We start from the raw sequence: 13172 nt of genomic DNA, 5'->3' as shown, positions 1-13172 counted from the left end.
AGTGCCAGCGCCTCAGTTAGGATGAGCCTCCAACCTCAGTTAGGGACAGGTTGATGGCCTCGGGACTAATTTCAGGCTCTTAGTTAGAGACAGCATCAGGGATTTAGTTAGCATAAGAGGCTCGACAATAGCTAAAGACAAGTTTAGGTTAAGATCTAGGGATAGTGTCAGGAAATGACCTAGGGATAGTGCCAAGACCATAGCTAATTAGAGCATCAGTGCCTAATTTAGGCCCAGTGTCAGGGCTTCAGGTAGGGACAGAGTCTTAGCCTGACTTAGGGAGAGCGACAGGGCCTGAGTGATGCCTAGAGTCAGGGCCTTAGCTACGGACAGCGTCAGGGCATGACATAGGATCGACATAAGTGTCTCTGTAAGATCAGCATTAGAGTTTAGTTAAAGACATTATAAGGACCTCTGTGAGGGACAGCCTCAGGGCCTCACTTAGGGACAGTGTCAGGGCTATGGTTGGGAGAGTTTCAGGACCTTGGTAAGACATGGGTCAGGATATTAGCTCAGGATAATGTCAGGACTTTAGATATTGATGGTAGCAGCGCCTACGTTAGGGAAAGTTTCAAGGCGTTAGTTAGGAGTAGCGGGCCTCTGATAGGTCCAGTGTCAGATCCTCAGTTAGCAATAGTGTTAGGGCCTTAGTTAGGGACAGTGTCAGGGCCGGATGTAGGGCGAGCATCTAGGCCTTAGTTCGGGACAGTTTCATGGTCTTGGGACTAAATTCAGTGCCTGAGGTAGGCACAGCCTAAGGGCTTCAGTTAGCATAAGAGGCAGGACATTAGCTAGTGACCGTGTCAGTTTAACATCTAGGGATAGTGTCAGGAAATGACCTAAGGATAGTGTGAAGACCTTTGTTACGGAGACTCTCAGGGCCGTATTCAGAACCAGTGTTAGGGCTTCAGGTAGGGACAGCATCAGAGCCTGACTTAGGGAGAGCGTTAGGGTCTGAGTGAGGCCTAGCATCAGACACTTAGTGGGGGAAACTATCGGGGCATGACTTAGGAGCAGCATCAGGGCCTCTGTTGGATCAGCCTTAGGGTCTTAGTTAAAGACATGATCAGGGTCTGAGTTAGTCACAACATCAAGGCCTGAGTTAGTTAGGGAAAGCTTCAGGGCCTCACTTAGGGACAGCGTCAGGGCTTACTTTGGGACAGTTTCAGGACCTTGGAAAGACATAGGTCAGGATATTAGCTCAGGATAATGTCAGGACTTTTGATAGTGATGGCAGCAGGGCCTTAATTACAGACGGTTTCAGAGCCTGAGTTAGGCCTAGCATCAGGGACTTTGTCAGGTACAGTGTAAGGGACTGAGTTAGGAGTAGTGTCAGGGCCTTGCTTAGGGACAGTGTCAGGGTCTGATTTAGGTGTACTGTCTGAGACCTAGTTAGGGACAGTGCTAGGGCCTGAGTTAGGATTAGTGTCAAGGCCTTCTTTAGGACCAATTTCAGGGCCTTAGTTTGGACTAGCATCAGAGCCATTGTTAGGAATCGTATGAGGGCCTGAGTTAGGCATACTATCAGGGCCTTAGTTAGGGACAGTTTTAGGGCCTGAGTTAGGATTAGTGTCAAGGCCTTATTTAGGAGCAATTTTAGGGCTTTAGTTTGGACTAGCAACAAAGCCTTTGTTAGGTATCATGTCGGGGCCTCAGTTAGGTGTAGTGTCAGGGCCATTGTTAGGGACAGTATCAGGGCCTGACTTAGGAGAAGTGCAGGGCCTTAGCCAGGGAAAGTGTCAAGGCCTTAGTTAGGGACATTATCAGGGCCTGAATTAGCAGTAGTGTCCAAAGTCCTTAGTGAGGAGAGTAAGGAGTAAGTCAGGACTCAGGCCCTGACACTGTTCTTAAATAAGACCCTGACATTACCTGTAACACAGGTCCTGATCTGATTCCTATCATAGGCGCTGATGTTGGGCTTAACTAAGGCCCTGACACTGGTCCTAACTAAAGCTGTGACACTACTCTTAACTCAGGCCCTGACACTGTCCCTAACAAAGCCTCTGACACTACTCCTAAATCAGGCCCTGACACTGTCCCTAACTAAGGCCCTGACATACACCTAACTCAGGCCCTGACACTGTCTCTAACTAAAGCCCTGATACTACTCCAAACTCAGCACTGACACTGTCACTAACTAAGGCCCTGACACTATTCATAGCTCACGCCCTAACACAACTCCTAAATCATGCCCTGACAATGTCCCTAACTAAGGCCCTGACACTACTCCTATCTCAAGCAATGACACTGTCCCTAACTTAGGCCTTGACACTACTCCCAAACTAGGCACTGACATTGTCCCTAACTAAGGCCTTGACATGACTCTCAACTCAGGCACTAACACTGTCCCTAACTAAGGACTTGACACTACTCTTAACTCAGGCCCTGGCACAGTCCCTAACAAAGGCCTGCCACTACCCCCAACTCTAGCACTGAGAGTGTCCCTAACTACGGCCATCACACTACTCCTAACTCAGGCACTGACGCTGTCTCTAACTAAGGCCCTGATACTACTCCAAACTCAGCACTGACACTGTCACTAACTAAGGCCCTGACACTATTCATAGCTCACGCCCTAACACAACTCCTAAATCATGCCCTGACAATGTCCCTAACTAAGGCCCTGACACTACTCCTATCTCAAGCAATGACACTGTCCCTAACTTAGGCCTTGACACTACTCCCAAACTAGGCACTGACATTGTCCCTAACTAAGGCCTTGACATGACTCTCAACTCAGGCACTAACACTGTCCCTAACTAAGGACTTGACACTACTCTTAACTCAGGCCCTGGCACAGTCCCTAACAAAGGCCTGCCACTACCCCCAACTCTAGCACTGAGAGTGTCCCTAACTACGGCCATCACACTACTCCTAACTCAGGCACTGACGCTGTCCCGAAGTAAGGCCCTGACACTACTCCCAACGCAGGCACTGACGCTATCCCTAACTAAGGCTCTGACACTACTCCCAACACAGGCATTGACACTGTCCCTACCTAAGGCCCTCACACTACTACTTACTTAGGCACTGACACGCTACCTAACTAAGGCCCTGAGACTACTTCTACCTCAGACCCTGACACGGTCCCTAACGAAGGGCCTGATACCACTCCCAACACAGGCACTGACACTCTCCCTAACTAAGGCCTTGACACTACTTTTAACTCATGCCCTGATGCTGTCCCCATAAAAGACCCTGGGACTCTTCCCAACTCAGGCACTGACACTCTCCCTAACTAAGACCCTGACACTACTCCCATCGCAGCCACTGACACTGTCCCTAATGCCCTGACACTACTTCCAACTCAGGCACTGACACTGTCCCTAACTAGGCCCTGACACTACTCCCAGCTCAGGCACTGACACTGTCCCTAACTAAGGCCCTGACATAACTCCCAACTCCGGCACTGACACTTTCTCTAACTAAGGCCCTGAAACTACTCACAACTCAGGCCCTGACACTGTTCCTAACTACCGGTCTCAGACTACTCCTAACTTAGGCCCTGACACTATTCCTAACACAGTCACTGACACTGTCCCTAACTAAGGTCCTGAGACTATTCCTAACTCAGACCCTGACACTGTCCATAACTTAGGCCATGTCACTACTCCCAACTCAGGCACTGACGCTGTTCCTAACTAAGGGTCTGACACTACCCCAAACTGAGACACTGACAATGTCCGTAACTAAGGCCCTGACACTATTCCCATCTCAGCCACTGACACTGTCCCTAACTATGGCCCTGACACTACTCCCAACGCAAGCACTGGTGCTGTCCCTAACTAAGGCACTGGCACTACTCCCAACTCGCCCTGGCGCTGTCCCTAACTAAGGCTCTGACACTACTCCCAATTCAGGCAATGACAGTGTCCCTAACTGAGTCAATGATACTACTCCCAACTCAAGCACTAAGGCTCTGGATCATTGTGATGACAAGCGCCGTGGAGCATTGTGATGACAAGGGTCATGGAGAATTGTGATGACGGGTCATGGAGCATTGTGGTGACAAGGGCCATGGAGCATTTTGATTACAGGGGTCATGGGCCATTGTGATGAAAGTGGTCATGGAGCATTGTGATTAAAGTGGTCATGGAACATTGTGATAAAAGTGGTCATGTAGCATTGTGATGTAAAGTGCTATGGAGCATTGGTATGACAGGGGTCATGGAGCATAGTGATGACAAATGCGTGGAGATTTGTGATGACGAGGACCATGGAGCATTGAGATTATAAGGATCATGCAGCATTGTGATGACAGGGGCCATGGAGCATTTTAATGACAAGGGACATGGAGCATTGTGATGACAGCGGTCATGGAGCATTGTGGTGACCAGCGGCATGGAGCATTGTGAAGAAAGGGGTACTGTAACATTGTGATGAAAGGGTCAAGGAGCATTTTGATTACAAGGTTCATGGAGCATTGTGATGACAGAGCTCATGTGGCATTATGATGACAGTGGTCATGGAGCAATGTGATGAACGTTGTCATGGAGCACTGTGATTACAGGGGCCATGGAGAATTGTGATGACAAAGGCCAGGGAACATTGTGATGACAGGGGTCATGGAGCATTGTGATGAAAACGGACCTGGAGCATTGTGATGAAAGGGGTCATGGCTCATTGTGATGACAGGGGGCCTGGAACATTGTGATGACAGGGGTCACGGGGCATTGTGATGACAAGGGCCATGGAACATTTTGATGACAGTGGTCATATGGCATTTTGAATGACAGGGGCCATGAAGCATTGTGATGACAAGAGTCATGGAGACTTGTGATGACAGGGGGCATGGAGCTTTGTGATTTCACAGGCATGTAGCATTTTAGACAAGGGTCATGGAGCATTGTGATGAAAGGGGTCATGGAGCATTGTGATGATAAGGGCATGGAGCATTGTGATGACAATGGCATGTAGCATTGCGATGACAAAGGTCATGGAGCATTGTGATGACAGGGGTTATGGAGCATTGTGATGAAAAGGGCGTGGAGCATTGTGATGACAGTGGTCATGGAACATTGTGACGATAAGGGCATCGAGCCGAGTTAGGGACAGTCTAGCGGCCTTGGGACTAAATTCAGTGCCTGAATTAGGCACAGCCTAAGGTCTTTAGTTAGCATAAGAGGTAGGACATTAGCTTGGGACAGGGTTAGGGTAAAGGCTTGGAATCGTGTCAGGAAATGACCTAAGGATAGTGTGAAGACCTTTGTTACTGAGACTCTCAGGGACTTATTCAGAAGCAGTGTTAGGGCTTCAGGTAGGGACAGCATCAGGGCCTGACTTAGGGAGAGCGACAGGGCCTGAGTGAGGCCTAATGTCAGGCCCTTAGCTGGGGACACTGTCAGGGAATGACTTAGGAGCAGCATCAGTGCCTTTGTTGGATCAGCTTTAGGTTCTTAGTTAAAGACATGACCAGAGCCCTAGTTAGTCACAGCGTCAAGGCCTCAGTTAGGGAAAGCTTCAGGGTCTGAGTTACAGACAGCCTCAGGTCTTCACTTAAAGACAGCGACAGGGCTTTCTTAGGGACAGTGCCAGGACCTTGGTTAGAAAGGAGTCAGGATATTAGCTCAGGAGAGTGTCAGGATTTTAGTTATTGCTGGCAGCAGGGCCTATATTAAGGACAGATTCCGGGCCTTTGTTAGAGTCAGTGTCATGGCCTTAGTTAGGAGTAGTCAGGGCCTTAGTTAGGGAGAGCATTAGGGTTTCAGTTAGCATAAGATGCAGGAGATTATCTCGGGACAGAGTCAGGTTCCAGGCCAGAGGTAGTGACAGGAAATGACCAAGGGATAACGAGAAGACCTTAGTTATTGAGAGCATCAGGGCCTTAGTTAGCAGCAGCATGAGCGCCTTAATCAGGACCAGCGCCAGGGCTTGATGTATGGACAGCATCAGAGCCTAACTAAGGTACAGCAACAGGGCCTAAGTGAGGCCTATCTTTAGGGCCTGAGTAAGGGACAGTATCAGGGCATGACTTAGGAGCAGCATAAAGGCCTCTGTAGGATCAGCATTAGGGTCTTCGTTAAAGCTATTATCAGGGCCTCCGTTAGGGATAGCCTCAAGGCCTCACTTAGGGACAGCGTCAGGGCTTACTTTGGGAAAGTTTCAGGACCTTGGTAAGACATGGGTCAGGCTATTAGCTCAGGATAATATCAGGTGTTCAGATATTGAGGGCAGCAGGGCCTTAGTTAGAGGCAGTGTCAGGGCCTAAGTTAGGACTAGCATCAGAGCCTTTGTTAGGTACAGTGTCAGCGACTGAGTTAGGTGTAGTGTCAGAGCCTTAGTTAGGGACAGTGTCAGGGCCTGCATTAGGACGAGCCTCCAGGCCTCAGTTAGGGACAGGTTCACGGCCTCGGACCTAAAATTCAGGGCCTCATTTAGGGACAGCATCAGGGATTTAGCTAGCATAAGGGGATCTACAGCTGAAAGCAACCTGAACACCACCACAAGCAGATGCAGAAGTGAACCATGCACGCTCCTATGAAGGAATATTCCACAGCAGTTGAGTACATTTTGTTTAAAGTTAGTAACACTATAAAAATTATGTTTTGAAGAAAACTATATTCAGAAGATGAAAGAATCTCGTTCTAAAGAATCTCTTTAGCTAATCTCGACATTAGCTAAAGAGAAGGTTAGGTTAAGGTCTAGGGAGAGTGTCAGGAAATGACCTAGGGATAGTGTCAAGACCTTAGATACTTAGCACATCAGGACCTAATTTAGGAGCAGTGAGTGTCAGGGCTTCGGGTAGGAACAGCGTCAGAGCCTGACTTAGGCAGTGGGACAGGGCCTGAGTGAGGCCTAGCGTCAGGGCCTTAGCTAGAGACAGTGTCTGGGCATGACTTAGGAGCAGCATAAGAGCCACGGTAGGATCAGCCTCAGGGGCTATGTTAAAGATATTATCAGGGCCTCTGTTAGGGACAGCCTCAAGGCCTCACTTAGAGACAGCATCAGGGCTTCCTTAGGGACAGTTTCAGGACCTTGCTAAGAGATGGATCAAGAAATTAGCTCAGGATAGTGTCAGGACTTTAGATATTGACGGCAGCAGGGCCTTAGTTAGGGACAGTGTCAGGCCCTGAATTAGGACGAACATCGAGGCCTTAGGTACGGACAGGGTCACAGCCTCGAGAGTAATTTTAGGCCCTTAGTTAAGGACAGCAGCAGGGCTGTCGTTAGCATAAGAGGCACGACATTTGCTAGGGACAGGGTCAGGTTATGGTCTAGGGATAGTGTCAGGAAAGGACCTAAGCATAGTGTCAAAACCTTAGTTACTGAGACTCTCAGATCCTTATTTAGAACCAGTGTCAGGGCTTCAGGTAGGGACAGCATCAGAGCCTGACTTAGGGAGAGCGACAGGGCCTGAGTGAGGCCTAGCGTCAGGCCCTTAGCTGAGGGCACTGTCAGGGCATGACTTAGGAACAGAATCAGCGCCTCTGTTGGATCAGCCTTAGCGTCTTTGTTACAGATATGATCAGGGCCTGACTTAGTCACAGCGTCAAGGCCTCAGTTAGGGAAAGCTTCAGGACCTGAGTTAGGGACAGCCTCAGTTCTTAACACAGGGACAGCGACAGGGCTTTCTTAGGGACAGTGTCAGGACCTTGGTTCGAAATATGTCAGGATATTAACTCAGGCTAGTGTCCAGTTTTGAGTTATTGCTGACAGCAGGGCCTATATTAGGGGCCAATTCTGAGCCTTACTTAGAGACAGTGTCAGGGCCTGAGTTAGGACTAGCATCAGAGCCCTTGTCAAGTACAGTGTCAGGGACTGAGTTAGGTGTAGTGTCAGGGCTTTAGTTAGGGACAGTGCCAGCGCCTCAGTTAGGATGAGCCTCCAACCTCAGTTAGGGACAGGTTGATGGCCTCGGGACTAATTTCAGGCTCTTAGTTAGAGACAGCATCAGGGATTTAGTTAGCATAAGAGGCTCGACAATAGCTAAAGACAAGTTTAGGTTAAGATCTAGGGATAGTGTCAGGAAATGACCTAGGGATAGTGCCAAGACCATAGCTAATTAGAGCATCAGTGCCTAATTTAGGCCCAGTGTCAGGGCTTCAGGTAGGGACAGAGTCTTAGCCTGACTTAGGGAGAGCGACAGGGCCTGAGTGATGCCTAGAGTCAGGGCCTTAGCTACGGACAGCGTCAGGGCATGACATAGGATCGACATAAGTGTCTCTGTAAGATCAGCATTAGAGTTTAGTTAAAGACATTATAAGGACCTCTGTGAGGGACAGCCTCAGGGCCTCACTTAGGGACAGTGTCAGGGCTATGGTTGGGAGAGTTTCAGGACCTTGGTAAGACATGGGTCAGGATATTAGCTCAGGATAATGTCAGGACTTTAGATATTGATGGTAGCAGCGCCTACGTTAGGGAAAGTTTCAAGGCGTTAGTTAGGAGTAGCGGGCCTCTGATAGGTCCAGTGTCAGATCCTCAGTTAGCAATAGTGTTAGGGCCTTAGTTAGGGACAGTGTCAGGGCCGGATGTAGGGCGAGCATCTAGGCCTTAGTTCGGGACAGTTTCATGGTCTTGGGACTAAATTCAGTGCCTGAGGTAGGCACAGCCTAAGGGCTTCAGTTAGCATAAGAGGCAGGACATTAGCTAGTGACCGTGTCAGTTTAACATCTAGGGATAGTGTCAGGAAATGACCTAAGGATAGTGTGAAGACCTTTGTTACGGAGACTCTCAGGGACTTATTCAGAAGCAGTGTTAGGGCTTCAGGTAGGGACAGCATCAGGGCCTGACTTAGGGAGAGCGACAGGGCCTGAGTGAGGCCTAATGTCAGGCCCTTAGCTGGGGACACTGTCAGGGAATGACTTAGGAGCAGCATCAGTGCCTTTGTTGGATCAGCTTTAGGTTCTTAGTTAAAGACATGACCGGAGCCCTAGTTAGTCACAGCGTCAAGGCCTCAGTTAGGGAAAGCTTCAGGGTCTGAGTTACAGACAGCCTCAGGTCTTCACTTAAAGACAGCGACAGGGCTTTCTTAGGGACAGTGCCAGGACCTTGGTTAGAAAGGAGTCAGGATATTAGCTCAGGAGAGTGTCAGGATTTTAGTTATTGCTGGCAGCAGGGCCTATATTAAGGACAGATTCCGGGCCTTTGTTAGAGTCAGTGTCATGGCCTTAGTTAGGAGTAGTCAGGGCCTTAGTTAGGGAGAGCATTAGGGTTTCAGTTAGCATAAGATGCAGGAGATTATCTCGGGACAGAGTCAGGTTCCAGGCCAGAGGTAGTGACAGGAAATGACCAAGGGATAACGAGAAGACCTTAGTTATTGAGAGCATCAGGGCCTTAGTTAGCAGCAGCATGAGCGCCTTAATCAGGACCAGCGCCAGGGCTTGATGTATGGACAGCATCAGAGCCTAACTAAGGTACAGCAACAGGGCCTAAGTGAGGCCTATCTTTAGGGCCTGAGTAAGGGACAGTATCAGGGCATGACTTAGGAGCAGCATAAAGGCCTCTGTAGGATCAGCATTAGGGTCTTCGTTAAAGCTATTATCAGGGCCTCCGTTAGGGATAGCCTCAAGGCCTCACTTAGGGACAGCGTCAGGGCTTACTTTGGGAAAGTTTCAGGACCTTGGTAAGACATGGGTCAGGCTATTAGCTCAGGATAATATCAGGTGTTCAGATATTGAGGGCAGCAGGGCCTTAGTTAGAGGCAGTGTCAGGGCCTAAGTTAGGACTAGCATCAGAGCCTTTGTTAGGTACAGTGTCAGCGACTGAGTTAGGTGTAGTGTCAGAGCCTTAGTTAGGGACAGTGTCAGGGCCTGCATTAGGACGAGCCTCCAGGCCTCAGTTAGGGACAGGTTCACGGCCTCGGACCTAAAATTCAGGGCCTCATTTAGGGACAGCATCAGGGATTTAGCTAGCATAAGGGGATCTACAGCTGAAAGCAACCTGAACACCACCACAAGCAGATGCAGAAGTGAACCATGCACGCTCCTATGAAGGAATATTCCACAGCAGTTGAGTACATTTTGTTTAAAGTTAGTAACACTATAAAAATTATGTTTTGAAGAAAACTATATTCAGAAGATGAAAGAATCTCGTTCTAAAGAATCTCTTTAGCTAATCTCGACATTAGCTAAAGAGAAGGTTAGGTTAAGGTCTAGGGAGAGTGTCAGGAAATGACCTAGGGATAGTGTCAAGACCTTAGTTACTTAGCACATCAGGACCTAATTTAGGAGCAGTGAGTGTCAGGGCTTCGGGTAGGAACAGCGTCAGAGCCTGACTTAGGCAGTGGGACAGGGCCTGAGTGAGGCCTAGCGTCAGGGCCTTAGCTAGAGACAGTGTCAGGGCATGACTTAGGAGCAGCATAAGAGCCACGGTAGGATCAGCCTCAGGGGCTATGTTAAAGATATTATCAGGGCCTCTGTTAGGGACAGCCTCAAGGCCTCACTTAGAGACAGCATCAGGGCTTCCTTAGGGACAGTTTCAGGACCTTGCTAAGAGATGGGTCAAGAAATTAGCTCAGGATAGTGTCAGGACTTTAGATATTGACGGCAGCAGGGCCTTAGTTAGGGACAGTGTCAGGCCCTGAATTAGGACGAACATCGAGGCCTTAGGTACGGACAGGGTCACAGCCTCGAGAGTAATTTTAGGCCCTTAGTTAAGGACAGCAGCAGGGCTGTCGTTAGCATAAGAGGCACGACATTTGCTAGGGACAGGGTCAGGTTATAGTCTAGGCATAGTGTCAGGAAAGGACCTAAGCATAGTGTCAAAACCTTAGTTACTGAGACTCTCAGATCCTTATTTAGAACCAGTGTCAGGGCTTCAGGTAGGGACAGCATCAGAGCCTGACTTAGGGAGAGCGACAGGGCCTGAGTGAGGCCTAGCGTCAGGCCCTTAGCTGAGGACACTGTCAGGGCATGACTTAGGAACAGAATCAGCGCCTCTGTTGGATCAGCCTTAGCGTCTTTGTTACAGATATGATCAGGGCTTGACTTAGTCACAGCGTCAAGGCCTCAGTTAGGGAAAGCTTCAGGACCTGAGTTAGGGACAGCCTCAGTTCTTAACACAGGGACAGCGACAGGGCTTTCTTAGGGACAGTGTCAGGACCTTGGTTCGAAATATGTCAGGATATTAACTCAGGCTAGTGTCCAGTTTTGAGTTATTGCTGACAGCAGGGCCTATATTAGGGGCCAATTCTGAGCCTTACTTAGAGACAGTGTCAGGGCCTGAGTTAGGACTAGCATCAGAGCCCTTGTCAAGTACAGTGTCAGGGACTGAGTTAGGTGTAGTGTCAGGGCTTTAGTTAGGGACAGTGCCAGCGCCTCAGTTAGGATGAGCCTCCAACCTCAGTTAGGGACAGGTTGATGGCCTCGGGACTAATTTCAGGCTCTTAGTTAGAGACAGCATCAGGGATTTAGTTAGCATAAGAGGCTCGACAATAGCTAAAGACAAGTTTAGGTTAAGATCTAGGGATAGTGTCAGGAAATGACCTAGGGATAGTGCCAAGACCATAGCTAATTAGAGCATCAGTGCCTAATTTAGGCCCAGTGTCAGGGCTTCAGGTAGGGACAGAGTCTTAGCCTGACTTAGGGAGAGCGACAGGGCCTGAGTGATGCCTAGAGTCAGGGCCTTAGCTACGGACAGCGTCAGGGCATGACATAGGATCGACATAAGTGTCTCTGTAAGATCAGCATTAGAGTTTAGTTAAAGACATTATAAGGACCTCTGTGAGGGACAGCCTCAGGGCCTCACTTAGGGACAGTGTCAGGGCTATGGTTGGGAGAGTTTCAGGACCTTGGTAAGACATGGGTCAGGATATTAGCTCAGGATAATGTCAGGACTTTAGATATTGATGGTAGCAGCGCCTACGTTAGGGAAAGTTTCAAGGCGTTAGTTAGGAGTAGCGGGCCTCTGATAGGTCCAGTGTCAGATCCTCAGTTAGCAATAGTGTTAGGGCCTTAGTTAGGGACAGTGTCAGGGCCGGATGTAGGGCGAGCATCTAGGCCTTAGTTCGGGACAGTTTCATGGTCTTGGGACTAAATTCAGTGCCTGAGGTAGGCACAGCCTAAGGGCTTCAGTTAGCATAAGAGGCAGGACATTAGCTAGTGACCGTGTCAGTTTAACATCTAGGGATAGTGTCAGGAAATGACCTAAGGATAGTGTGAAGACCTTTGTTACGGAGACTCTCAGGGACTTATTCAGAAGCAGTGTTAGGGCTTCAGGTAGGGACAGCATCAGGGCCTGACTTAGGGAGAGCGACAGGGCCTGAGTGAGGCCTAATGTCAGGCCCTTAGCTGGGGACACTGTCAGGGAATGACTTAGGAGCAGCATCAGTGCCTTTGTTGGATCAGCTTTAGGTTCTTAGTTAAAGACATGACCGGAGCCCTAGTTAGTCACAGCGTCAAGGCCTCAGTTAGGGAAAGCTTCAGGGTCTGAGTTACAGACAGCCTCAGGTCTTCACTTAAAGACAGCGACAGGGCTTTCTTAGGGACAGTGCCAGGACCTTGGTTAGAAAGGAGTCAGGATATTAGCTCAGGAGAGTGTCAGGATTTTAGTTATTGCTGGCAGCAGGGCCTATATTAAGGACAGATTCCGGGCCTTTGTTAGAGTCAGTGTCATGGCCTTAGTTAGGAGTAGTCAGGGCCTTAGTTAGGGAGAGCATTAGGGTTTCAGTTAGCATAAGATGCAGGAGATTATCTCGGGACAGAGTCAGGTTCCAGGCCAGAGGTAGTGACAGGAAATGACCAAGGGATAACGAGAAGACCTTAGTTATTGAGAGCATCAGGGCCTTAGTTAGCAGCAGCATGAGCGCCTTAATCAGGACCAGCGCCAGGGCTTGATGTATGGACAGCATCAGAGCCTAACTAAGGTACAGCAACAGGGCCTAAGTGAGGCCTATCTTTAGGGCCTGAGTAAGGGACAGTATCAGGGCATGACTTAGGAGCAGCATAAAGGCCTCTGTAGGATCAGCATTAGGGTCTTCGTTAAAGCTATTATCAGGGCCTCCGTTAGGGATAGCCTCAAGGCCTCACTTAGGGACAGCGTCAGGGCTTACTTTGGGAAAGTTTCAGGACCTTGGTAAGACATGGGTCAGGCTATTAGCTCAGGATAATATCAGGTGTTCAGATATTGAGGGCAGCAGGGCCTTAGTTAGAGGCAGTGTCAGGGCCTAAGTTAGGACTAGCATCAGAGCCTTTGTTAGGTACAGTGTCAGCGACTGAGTTAGGTGTAGTGTCAGA

The sequence above is a fragment of the Balaenoptera ricei genome, chromosome 4, assembly GCF_028023285.1.
Source record: "Balaenoptera ricei isolate mBalRic1 chromosome 4, mBalRic1.hap2, whole genome shotgun sequence".
Taxonomy (NCBI): Eukaryota; Metazoa; Chordata; class Mammalia; order Artiodactyla; family Balaenopteridae; genus Balaenoptera; species Balaenoptera ricei.
The sequence above is the reverse complement of the archived record's forward strand: the minus strand, read 5'-3'. Positions refer to the sequence as shown.